Source organism: Pleurodeles waltl, chromosome 1_1 (genome assembly GCF_031143425.1).
Source record: "Pleurodeles waltl isolate 20211129_DDA chromosome 1_1, aPleWal1.hap1.20221129, whole genome shotgun sequence".
Lineage (NCBI taxonomy): Eukaryota > Metazoa > Chordata > Amphibia > Caudata > Salamandridae > Pleurodeles > Pleurodeles waltl.
The window spans coordinates 906,712,988-906,725,837 of record NC_090436.1 but is presented as its reverse complement, the minus strand read 5'-3'; the positions used below and the strand labels follow the sequence as shown (position 1 = coordinate 906,725,837).

At 44.3% G+C, this 12,850-nt stretch overlaps 1 protein-coding gene across 1 annotated transcript in view; it reads left to right on the top strand.

Moving 5' to 3' along the window:
• UHRF2 (ubiquitin like with PHD and ring finger domains 2) overlaps positions 1-12,850 on the top strand; it is a 690,531-nt gene that overhangs the window by 399,700 nt on the left and 277,981 nt on the right. The gene's annotated exons all lie outside the window — the stretch shown is intronic.

Below are 12,850 nucleotides of genomic sequence, written 5' to 3'. Positions count from 1 at the left end.
TTTCCTTCCCAAGAGGATTTCTCATAACCATTCCATGTCACTTTTCATAGTTTTAATAGTCTCAACCTTAATTTGCACTTGAAAGGTATCATATGGCGACTTGGAAATTGCAGGTAAGTTTGTTTTGTGACAAAATACTCAAAAGGTTATTTTTTTGTTAAGTGGAACATTTGGCAGGGCTTTATGTTTTCACAGGTTCTAAAAATTTGCATTCATTTTATCATGTTGTTATCCATAATTCCATTATTGAAACTGACTGATAAACGTAGTGTGTCCTGCCGCGGTATATCTAGCTATTGTCTTTGTTACCACACTAATATAAAAATAACTTACACACTGTAAACACAAAAAATGCTACATCATAGCTTCTTTACTGCAAGCCGTAAACATACAACAGACTTGCCTGCTTGAAGAGAATCCCGACTGCTTCTATTTACATGTAGTCTAAATCAACATCCATATCTTGAAATGAAGGTAAAAAATAGTCACCTGAAGTTGAAAAGCAGGCCAACTTCTTCCAAATATTTCTCTCTAGTAACGAGCAACTTTAAACAAAACAAAATGCAAACTTGCAGAATATTATCAGAAGGTGTGCTGAAGTGTCAGATTTGTGCTTCTACATGCTTACTAGACAGGGAAAACTATGAAGGAAAATGAGGCTGAGGTTAAGTGTACAAGACTGGAAAGCCCGCACTGCTCCATTAAGGGGCCAGCAGGTTCCATTTTCCATCATGTTCTGTACTGACAGTTTGTGTTACAGCCTTAGTTCTTTTTTCTGGATTATGCTGAGTGGATCTTGCAACACTTCTCAGGGCAGTCAACAGCATCTGTTTTATCAAACTCTTCTTCTGGACGTCCTTCTTTCTCTGCTTCTTCCATTGGTGTCACCTTCGCTAACAGGTCCCACAGATAATTCATATGGATGATGTGCTCCAGGTACGTTTTACGCCTTTGTATCTTCACTGAGACCAGTGCTTTTTCACAGGAATACGTCTGTATTTTCCATCAGAAAGTTGCCTCTGGCTTCAGTGCATCCTTCTTCTCCTGCTGGGGCTTCGAATCATCCTTCTTCTCTGCTTGCACCATCTCCTAGAAGGCATGAGAAAAAGAGGTCTCAATATACGTCTCATTCCAGACAGTACTTATCAGATTTATCCTAAAAATCATATACTCCCATATCACATTATGCTCTCTGACAAGTTATTTACCTTTAAATAACATCATTACCTTCTATGATGCTATTCGTAGGGGAGCAGCAAAGGTGAATATACAATTTGAGGCCCTCAATCCAGTCCCAGCTATCATGGAGAACTTACAGCTTTGTTCTGCCCAAGGGCCCTCGTGCCTTTAATTCCCAGCTTTGCAAAACTTTCCTCAGCCAAAATGAAAATGGCAACACCAAGACTGTAAAAGAGGTACACACCCTCTGATCACAATCCATTACACCTAGGATAAAAACCCAAAGTGGATTCTGTCATTGTATTGTTGTCGAAAGAAGCCTCAGCGATCTCTCTTCCTCCTGCAAGAGGTATCACACAGGTTTATGCAGCTTGGCGTAAAGTTGTGGTTCCAATGCTACAGCTTTTAAGACATCTAGCATCATGACTTGACAGGGCAATGTGACAGAACCCCATGGAAACCCTTGGATACTTTAAGAAAGGAACTCCTAAGAGAAGAGAGACAAGATTTTATGGTAGTTGTGTTAAGAGGGCTAGCTAGTGACCAATAACGTGATCAGTGTTTTGATTGACACTGTGGATTAGTAGATTACCTAATTTTGTCACAGAATATCCCTAAGGCGTGCTTATTGGCTGCCTTGAACACCTTTAAAGACTGACGCTCACTTAAAAAATTATGACACTGCCTTTCAAGAGTTGGCTCCTCTTTGGCTCTTATATGGATGATGAGATGCAAAGAATGAAGAAGAAGGCTGAAACTTTGATAGCGAGGAGAAGTTCTTCTGGTGTCAGTATAGATGCAGGGACATTCTTACCACCACAGACTGGTTAAAATCTTCAATTCATATTCCCTCCTACTAGAATCCTTTTGAAACCTGCCCTAAACATTAGCTGTGGTTACTGGGGATGGAGGTGATATGCTTTCTGCCAAAGGGTGAAATAGAACTTGTAAGACATCTACTCAGGATATTTTTTGATCCTCAAAAATGTCCACAAACAAGAATTCAGAACCGATTTTAGACCTGAGGCAATTCCACTAATGGATATTAAGCATACTTTCAGGATGTTATCTCTTCACCTAAAATATCCCCTGCTTATAAAAGGAGACGGAGGCCCTAATTACGAGTTTGGCGGTCTGAGGACTGCCACAGTAGAGGTGGCAGCCATACCGCTGCCGGCCTGGCAGCAAAGACTGCCATATTATGACCATTGTGGTGTTCCCAACGGAATACAGTCAATACACCATCAGTACTGCCAGTGCGAAGGGACCGCCAAGGACGGCGGCAGGCATCTTCAGTCTGAGTGGGACCATGTTACTGCCAAGCATATTACGAGGTTGCACACTGCCAGGATTTCTGGGATGGGTCGGACCGCCACCAAAACAGTGGTGAAAACGAATAATATAAAAGGAGACACTCACCTTTAGGAACACAGACACATCTGGAGCCGCCATGGAACCTGAACTTGAAGTATTCCCACGGCTCCAGAACCAGCGACGGAGACGAAGACAACAACCATAAGTACACCCACCTAGCACACACTGGAGGTAAGGCCATTGGTACACATGGAGACACACACAGCCGGCACGGCAAATAACAGCCACTCACACACACGCAAACACCCGTACAAACACACACAGACTATACACACCATGGCCAACATACACGTGCCATGCACCCACCACCCCACACAAACACATCACCGCCACTGTCTAGCACAATCATATACAACACCACCAAGTCACACAATGATACCACAACCGAAAGCACACAAACGCATTGGCAAGGAAAAACACTGCACACCTTCACGTGGCAACACATACTGACAGCAACAATCGCACACAACCAATTCATACCAAAACACTGCCATACAACGTGTCAGATGTCACACTAGGTCCACGCAACACACATGACATATCTATTCTGTAGGAAGTTGGCTCAGTATATACTATTTCAAAGTAAGAAATAGTATGCACAGAGTCCAAGGGTTCCCCTTAGAGGTAAGATAGTGGCAAAAGAAGATAAATCTAATGCTCTATTTTGTGGTAGTGTGGTCGAGCAGTAGGCTTATCAGAGGGTAGTGTTAAGCATTTGTTGTTGACACACAGGCAATAAATGAGGAACACACACTCAAAGACTTACTCCAGGCCAATAGGTTTCTATATTGAAAAATATATTTTCTTAGTTTATTTTAAGAACCACAGTTTCAAGATTTACATTAAACACTTTCAATGTAAGGTACTTCACTTAGATATTTTAGGAACTTTGAATAAAAGCAATATCACATACAGTCTTTGTAAAAATGGCAATAAGCTATTTTCAAAGTGGACACAGTGCAAAAATCAACAGTTCCTGGGGGAGGTAAGTAAAGGTTAGGTTTGCAGGTAAATAAAACACTTACAAGTCTCAATGTTGGGGCAAAGGTAGCCCACCGTTGGGGGTTCAAGGCAACCCCAAAGTTACCACACCAGCAGCTCAGGGCTGGTCAGGTGCAGAGGTCAAAGAGGTGCCCAAAACACAGACTTCAATGGAGAACAGGGGTGCCCCGGTTCCAGTCTGCCAGCAGGTAAGTGCCCGCGTCCTCGGGGGCAGACCAGGGAGGTTTTGTAGGGCACTGGGGGACACACAAGAAGGCACAGAAAGTACACCCTCAGCGGCACAGGGGCGGCCGGGTGCAGTGTGCAAACAGGCGTCGGGTTTTAGATAGGAAGTAATGGAGGGACCCGGGGGTCACTTCAACGATGCAAGCAGGCACAAGGGGGGGGGGGGCTCCTTGGGTCAGCCACCACCTGGGCTAGGCAGAGGGTCGCCTGGGGGTCGCTCCTGCACTGGAGTTTGGTTCCTTCAGGTCCTGGGGGCTGCAGGTGCAGTGTTGGTTCCAGGCATCGGGTCCCTTGTTACAGGCAGTCGTTGTCGGGGGAGCCTCTGGATTCTCTCTACAGGCGTCGCTGTGGAGGCTAAGGGCGGTCGTCTCTGGTTACTCACTCACTCGCAGTCGCCGGGGAACACATTATGTTTAGACTCCAGAGACCTCCCAGGGGACCCAACACATCTAGTACCATCTCTAAGATGCCCTCTGGGTGTATTTTACAATTAATTGTATACTGGCATCAGTGTGCATTTATTGTGCTGAGAAGTTTGATACCAAACTTCCCAGTTTTCAGTGTAGCCATTATGGCACTGTGGAGTTCGTGTTTGACAAACTCCCAGACCATATACTCTTATGGCTACCATGCACTTACAATGTCTAAGGTTTTGCTTAGACGCTGTAGGGGCATAGTGCTCATGCACATATGCCCTCACCTGTGGTATAGTGCACCCTGCCTTAGGGCTGTAAGGCCTGCTAGGGGGGTGACTTACCTATGCCACAGGCAGTGTGAGGATGGCATGGCATTCTGATGGGAGTGCCATGTCAACTTAGTCATTTTCTCCCCACCAGCACACACAAGCTGAGAGGCAGTGTGCATGTGCTGAGAGAGGGGTCCCTGGGGTGCCATAAGACATGCTGCAGCCCTTAGAGACCTTCCCTGGCATCAGGGCCCTTGGTACCAGGGTTACCAGTTACAAGGGACTTACCTGGGTGCCGGGATTGTGCCAATTGTGGAGACAAATGTACAGTTTAGGGAAAGAACACTGGTGCTGGGGGCTGGTTAGCATGGTCCCAGCACACTTTCAAATCATAACTTAGCATCAGCAAAGGCAAAAAGTCAGGGGGTAACCATGCCAAGGAGGCATTTCCTAACATATTCTCACACACATCAACCACACAATGCCACACAACACCATCACAAGACATCACACCAAGTATAATGCACAAGTTAGCTACACAACTCATGCTGCAACACAATCACATGACATACACAAATACAACACATCCCTGTTGAAGGAAAGGCAGGACCAGTATGTCACCATCAAAACCAACATGCAGTTGGCCCATATATGTAATGCAGAAAAACAAATCTGCTCGACTATATAAAACTCAGGCCAGCTGGCCAGTCCAATATGTCCATGTGCCCCAGGCACATATGGAAGTTGTCATTGCCCCAACTTGACTCCTGATTGCAAAGTGGCATCCACATGATAGGAGCATAAAGGGGGCATGCAGGCATGTCACGGGTTGGGGGGAGGGGGATGGCAGAGGTGGGGGGCTATAGTTTGGGAAGGGGGGGGGGGTCCTTGGGCTTGGATTTGGTATAGGCAGGGGTGCTTTTCTTTCTGTTTAGCTTTTGGGGCCAGCTCCTTCATTTTGGACTTGGGAGGGGTGACCTTGGATTTGGGAGGGGGTTGATTTGTTTGCAGGGTTAAGGGCATGGACAACTCCAGAGGTGGCAGTGGAGGAAGAGCTGTTCTCGGGGAGGGCACAGGGCGCTTCAGGGAACCACGGGGTGGTTGGATTATAGGCAAGAGGGAAAACTCATACAGGAATCTTTTCTTCAGGGCACAAAGGCGGTCATGGAGGAGGGGGGATGAGGTGCAGGGAGTTGCCATGGTGGATGGGTGACTGTTGGGGTGGTGTCTTCAGGTAAGGTGGATGTGCTGCATGTGGGGGTATTGGTAGTTGTGGTGAATGCGCATGTGGTGAATGGGGTGGATGTATGCGCTCTGGAAGTGTGGTGACTGGGTATGATGGGACTTGTGGCTGAATCAGGGAGTGCTGGTGTCGTGGCAGCATGTGTGAGTGGTGTAGTGTCTATGAAAAGGGGGGTGCGGTTCAGTGTAGGGCAGTGGTCTTCAAACTTTTTAATGCCGCGCCCCCCCAGTTGAAAAATAAAAATCATTGGGGCACCCCCCTCAGAATTGTTCACAATTATTTTAGAACGATGGCAATGTTTAAATAGGTCTAAACCTATTTAAACATTGCAGTTAAGTACTGTTACCTTTTTAAAACTGCAATAACATGCTTCTGCTTAAAACAAAGGCATGTTATCTGTATAATATTTCTTTTGGCCAGAGTTTGCCCCCCTCCCCCCCCCCCCCGGATCACTTGAGGCGCCCCAGTTTGAAGACCTCTGGTGTAGGGTGTGGATGTTGTGTGTGCAGGTGGGTGTTTGTGTGCATGCCAGTGGTAGGATCTGTGATGCTTGTGTTTGTGACTGCAAACCGTGTCTGTTGAGGTGAATGAATGGCAGTCTGACTGGGTGCTCTGGATGGATGTGGGGAGAGGGGTATGGGATTGGGAGGAGGTAGCTGGAGGGGGGACGAAAGAGAAAGGGACACTGGCTGCCGTCAGCGAGGAGGCCAGAGCCTGAAAGGATCTCTGCAGGCCAGACAGGGCAATGTGAATGCCTTCCAGGTAGGCATTGCTCCACTGTACCTGAGCTGCCAGTCCCTGGATGGCATTCACAATGTTTGTCTGACCCACAGTGATGGACCTCAGGAGGTCAATAACCTCCTCACCGAGGGCATCAGGACTGACTAGGAAAGGGGCAGAGGTGCCTGCGACGAAGGAGACACCCACCCTCTTGGGTGAGCAGGCAACTGGGTGGTGAGCAACAGGGAGGGCGCTGCTGGTAAGAGGGGTGGCAGACAAGGAGGTGCTGGGCTGGTCCCAGATGGGTCCGCCACCACCAGGGAGCGTCTACCAGAGGGAAATCCGAAGATGATGTTGAGTATCTGGTCTCCCCTGTGGCACTCCCCTCAGCCTCTTGGGTCCCATAGGCTGCTGCTTCCCCACTCTCTAATGCCCCTTCTCCTTCATTTGATGATGCTGATGCACGCAAAGACAGAGGAGGAGAGGGAAGAACGAAGAAAGAGAAGGCTGGTCTGCAAATGGGTCACTACCTGCCTACCTACCATTTACACAGACCAACATGTACTTCTCTTTTTGACTAAGTGAATTGGTCAAGGCTGAAACACTGCATAGCAGCTTTGTAATTGCCAAGGAGATGTCATGCATGAATGTACACATTATGTTTAGACTCCAGAGACCTCCCAGGGGACCCAACACATCTAGGGCCAGATGTAGGTAGGCTTTTGCACCTCGCAAACGGCGAAAAACGCCGTTTGCGAGGTGCAAAAGCCCTCAAGCGATGCAGAAACACATTTTGCGAGTCGGAACCGACTCGCAAAATGTGTTTCCGACTCGCAAATAGGAAGGGGTGTTCCCTTCCTATTTGCGACTCGCACCGCGATTTAAGTTGATTTGTGACCGCGAAAGCGGTCGCAAATCAACTCGCAGTTACCATCCACTTGAAGCGGATGGTAACTCATTCGCAAAGGGGAAGGGGTCCCCACGGGACCCCTTCCCCTTTGTGAATGCTCACAAAATTATTTTTTCAGAGCAGGCAGTGGTCCTATGGACCACTGCCTACTCTGAAAAAAAACGAAACAAAAGGTTTCGGTATTTTTTTCTATTTGCAGCTCGTTTTCCTTTAAGGAAAACGGGCTGCAAAGAGAAAAAAAAAAACTGCTTTATTTAAAAGCAGTCACGGAGATGGTGGTCTGCTGTCTCCAGCAGGCCACCATCCCCGTGAGTGCCTAGACTCGCTATAGGGTAGCAAACTGCGACCCACCTCATAAATATTTATGAGGTGGGTCTTTGCGACCCCATAGCGAGTTGCAGAAGGTGTCTGAGACACCTTTCTGCATTCCAAATTGCGACTTGCAATTTGCGAGTCGCAGGGACTCGCAAATTGCAAATCGCAATTTGGAATCTTTCTACATCTGGCCCCTAGTACCATACCACTGTAAGATAGGCAAGTCCACAGACTGATAGCTTCAACAAGAGATATTGCTGTGCTATTTTCCCACTTGAATTCCCATGAAGCAGAATGGTTGTTTCCCTACACTTTTCCTACACTCTTAAGTCAACATATGTCAGCATGGCCCAAAATCCTGTCCCATTCAGGCATATATGTAATGGACCCCTGATGACACCCCCACAATCAGTCCATGCCAGCGACTGTATAAAATAGAGATTGCCTCAGTCATTGTGAGAGACAAATACCGATGTGTTACACCTCAGGTACACTGATGCAGATGGAAGAAGCTGGTCTGACACAATGCGTAGGGTGTCCACATTCACCCAAACATTGAAAATGTCAATTGGATATACACTGACAACATTGTATTTTCACACATAATCGATTCAGAGCCTGCCAAGGTGACTGATACCCATTGTCGATGTGCATCTACCACTTGTCACATGCACATCTGCCCTCAAGTAAGCCATCCAATCCCATACAAGGCCTGTCATGTGCGAGGGGAGAGCCTGTACTTACCCCCTTGTGGCTGCTGTGCTGCCCTCTAGCGCCCATCCACCTCAGGGTACGCCACCGCCAATATGCAGGCCATTAGGAGAGTCAGGGTCCTGGATCTGTGCATGACTCCCACATTCTGAGGCACAGCAATGTCCCACACATGATGGTACAACTACAGAGAGAGAGGGCCTGGCTAATTGGTATGTATGCAATATTATGTGTGCAACTGTGATGTCAAGTCATCCCATTCTGCCTTGTGTTTCTGCCGGTATAGTGGCAGGTTCTATCTCCGTGCACACAGATGACTCTGGCTATCCTCACCTTCCCTGGATGCTGACACCAGTGAGATATCCTACTACGGATGGGGAACACCGTTTCAGTGAGGCCCCCTGCAAGACGAGGCATGTAATAGAAAGGACTTTTGGGCTACTGAAGGTCAGATTCAGGTGCATCCACGTATCTAGAGGTGCCCTGCTCTACCCTCCACAAATTTGCCGAATCATTGTTGCCTGCTGCATGCTACACAATTTGGCCCTGAGACGTCACATACCATTACTGGATGAAGAAGAGGTGGCAGCTGGACCAGTGGCTGATGATGGTGACATACGAAGTGATGATGAGGATGATGATGAAGGTGCAGATGACTCTAGGAATGAGCTGATTAACCAATACGTCCAGTGACATTCAGGTATGTGTAATGTGTATTGTCATTTCTCAGCTTTCCTATCTGTCTTCTTTTAGTGCTCCGCCTGGTCAGTTTTAAATCAGTGGAGGTGTCCCGCGTACATATCCCTCTGAGTGGCCTGTGGTGGGAGACAGATTGCCCATCAGGAGCTGTCTTACCCATCTCAAGTATGACATGTGTTGATTATGCAGGTTGGAAGGTTTACATCTCCTAAGTACCGGCATGTGTTGTGTTCTCAGTCCTGCAAACTCCAAAGCAGATGTATTGACAACTATAGCTTGGGTAGTGTATGTCGCTTCTTATCCTGACTGTTCCCATCTCCATTTATGGACACTGGCCTTTCCTAACAGCTGTACGTGTATTTTGTTGGCTCATATCAGCTGTGAGCTAGCCAGCAATTACCATGTGTTTCTGGAGATTGTGAATGTGGCATGGTATACTGTTTTCCCATAAAGTACTGAAAAACAATCCTCTTTCAGAGAAAGGTTCCTAACATAAGGAATCCCACAAATAAAAAGATACAGAGAAAGAAGAAATGAAGACAAAACAAAACAAAGACCAACAAAAGAGGGAACACAGAAATAGATACATAAAAAAGTGAACATGTATCACTAATACAAAACAGAAGAAGCCAACAAACCCAATTGTTCATGATCTCACCAATGATATAAACAATTAAATGTTTATTTCAAAATTCCTTCATGTGTATCAACATTTAATCTATAAGGATAAATATGAAACTTATTTATATGTATCCTGGGAAAAACACATAAAAAAACATGTCCAATCACACCAAAGAGTCATACGAGTTAAAAAGAGTAAGCCAGACAACTAATACACAACAAGGACAAGGAGTACCAACCCTATATATATCCCTTACTAACACATCTCCCCAACAAAACATACAATCCAATTTTATAATCACAATGGGAATTCCATAACAATATGATGATATCCATATACTGTATGTTGATGATGTCTTTGCAGTCTTAATTCACTAAATAATGTCTGTATAATGTAGTGAGAATTCTTCTAATCTGGAAGAATTATTACAGTCTGATCCTCCTTATTGGCAACAGCATGGCAAAAGAAACCATAGCATCCATTGTCTCAAGTGTGTCCAAATAAGAAGTGTCTGTATCAAAGTGTGCCAACGCACGTTTTAGTGAAACGTGACCCAATAATAGGTCACCCACCTTCCTTAGGGCACATATTTTTCAAATTAATTATAGTTTTCCCAGGTAAATGATAAGACCTTCACATTCGTACCTACAAATTGAAAAAAAACTATTGTATTTGTTGGCTGAGACAGTAATTAAGAATAAGAACCAAAAGTAATAAAAATGTGAATGAAGAAAAGGACACAACCAACATAGAACATAAAGACAAAGAAATAAAACGCATGCAACAAATGCAGTAATGAATACCTATAATCTTAACTTGTATTGAGGTTTATACAGACCACATAGCCCACTCACAAGAACAAAGAAATAGCTGAGGTGTTCATTTAGATTATTTTTTGTTTCCATACACCTTTGTGAATTATATCTTAATTGATTTTCTTAATCCCATATATAGGACAGGGTTAGTGTATGTGTATTTGTGGAACAAGTCACAGATAAAGGTGAGGTTGGATGACATACATTTAGTGCATATATTGCCCAAAAAGCACTTACTACTCACCTACCAATCTCTAGCAGATCCACTTTAGTGGTGTGTCGAGGGGTCCCTTAATAGTTCATTCAAAAAAGTATCGCCTAAATAGCAAACATCAAAACAATACAGCGTATTATTCATTCTAAATTTGACCCTGTATGTTCAAATTAGATTACGTCAGGGCCATTCCTATTTGTACCATATCAAATACTCTATTAGTCATACCTTGTGGGCGTTTGCCCGAAGCGTTTTACCATAGGGACGCCGTCCCTACTCATAGACTTCCTCTTCTACTCCAACAACTCTCATGAGAGTCTGTTGATAGCGCAAAATAGACCTCTAATGTTGGGATAGTCCAACAGATGCCACACACACAGAGACCAGCTCCCCTGCTACTGTGAGCTTTAAGAATGAATTTAAACTAGGCGCCAGCACAATAAGATCTACCAAGGCGTCTGATGCAGGCTGTTACTGAAAAGCCAGCGGAGGGTAAACATAGAGAACGGACTAATCCGACTATTCTGACCGGCCTAGAAACAAAGGCGCCATATTGGAATTATATTTCTTACATACAATGTTGACAATAAATCGAAGAATAAGGTCAGAAAAAACATATATACTTTCAAAGTGACTCAAAATTAGGAAATTAATCTTAGAGAATTAATAACATACCGGTTTGTAATGGTAATCACGAAAAAAAGACCACACCCCATCAAGTATTGTGGAGATTATAATGAAGCATAGTCCAATTTCGGCAAACAAAGCCAGAACTATATATAAACACAACTTCATTCCATATCTACACAAATAACTTACGATCTTGCCTATGTAAATCAATGCCTCAAACATAGGTCAGAGAGTAAGTTTTAAGTTCAGACCTTGTTTACAGACTATTGCCCTAAATACTTCTGTGAAGGGGATAAGATAATATTTTTTTCCTTCTTCTCTTTTTCTACTGAGGGCAAGGAGGAATGCCTATGTTCTCTTTCATACTCTCTACTATTCACATATCATGTTCCATGATGTTCCCAAGTGTACAGTTACTCTCCCATCACCATTCTTCAGAGCTAAATAGGACTATTTAAATTATAAAGCTCTCTGAATACAGCTGGTATAGTCAATAGTTGTGCTATCACTTATAAACCTACAGCTACTGCATGGTTTATTCTGAGATATTGAATGCTGAATTAACCAAGAGGCATCTAACACAGAGCATTTTCCCAAGGTAGGCTGTCAATCAATCCTTGATGGACCGTGTCTAAAGAGTATATCCAAAATACTTCTCCTTTTTTCCTATATTGTTCAATAAATATCTCCATGTGATTCTTTGATATTTTCTAATATAATTCATCTAAGCTGTTCATACTGATGACCCATTTCCAGACAATGATCAACTAAAGGGGCTTGGAGTCGACTGTTTTTAATTGTTGACTTGTGCTCACTAAAGCATATTCTAAACTGTCTTCCTGTCTCACCTACATAACCTAGATGGCAGGGGCACGCAATGCAATAAATTACATTGGAGCTGTGACAGTCATGATTTTCAACTGCACCGTTCTTTTTTTTGTATTGGAATATATTAGAGACCATGGCTTGAGCGCATGCATGGCATGTCCCGCATCGATGATTGCCTAATACAGGATTGCTGCCCGTAATGCTTTTCTGTATAAACGTGTTGTCATTTTTTAATCTCGCTTGTACCAATTTGTCTTGGATATTATAATTCCTTTTGTAGGCAAACATCGGCCTAGGGAAAGGCATAGACTCCTCATTCGTATTCAAAATATTCCAATATCGATTGATGGTTCCTTGTATTTTGTGATTGATGTTAGAGTGTCTAATGAGACACCCCATCCTAGCTTGTGTGTTTTTTTTATTTTCTGAGATGGTCCAAAAAGAGCATTGCGATCGTAATATTTAGCTCTTTTATACGCATCTCGGATTACCCGGTGTGGGTAACCTCTCTGAAAAAACTTCTCTTTCATTATTTTAGCATTCCTGTCATATTCGTTCACACTGCTACAGTTCCTTCGAATCCTCAGGAACTGGCTAAACGGAATACTCTGTCTTTGACAACGAGGATGATAACTGTCAAAATGTAATAGTGTGTTTTTAGCAGTCGGTTTTGTATAT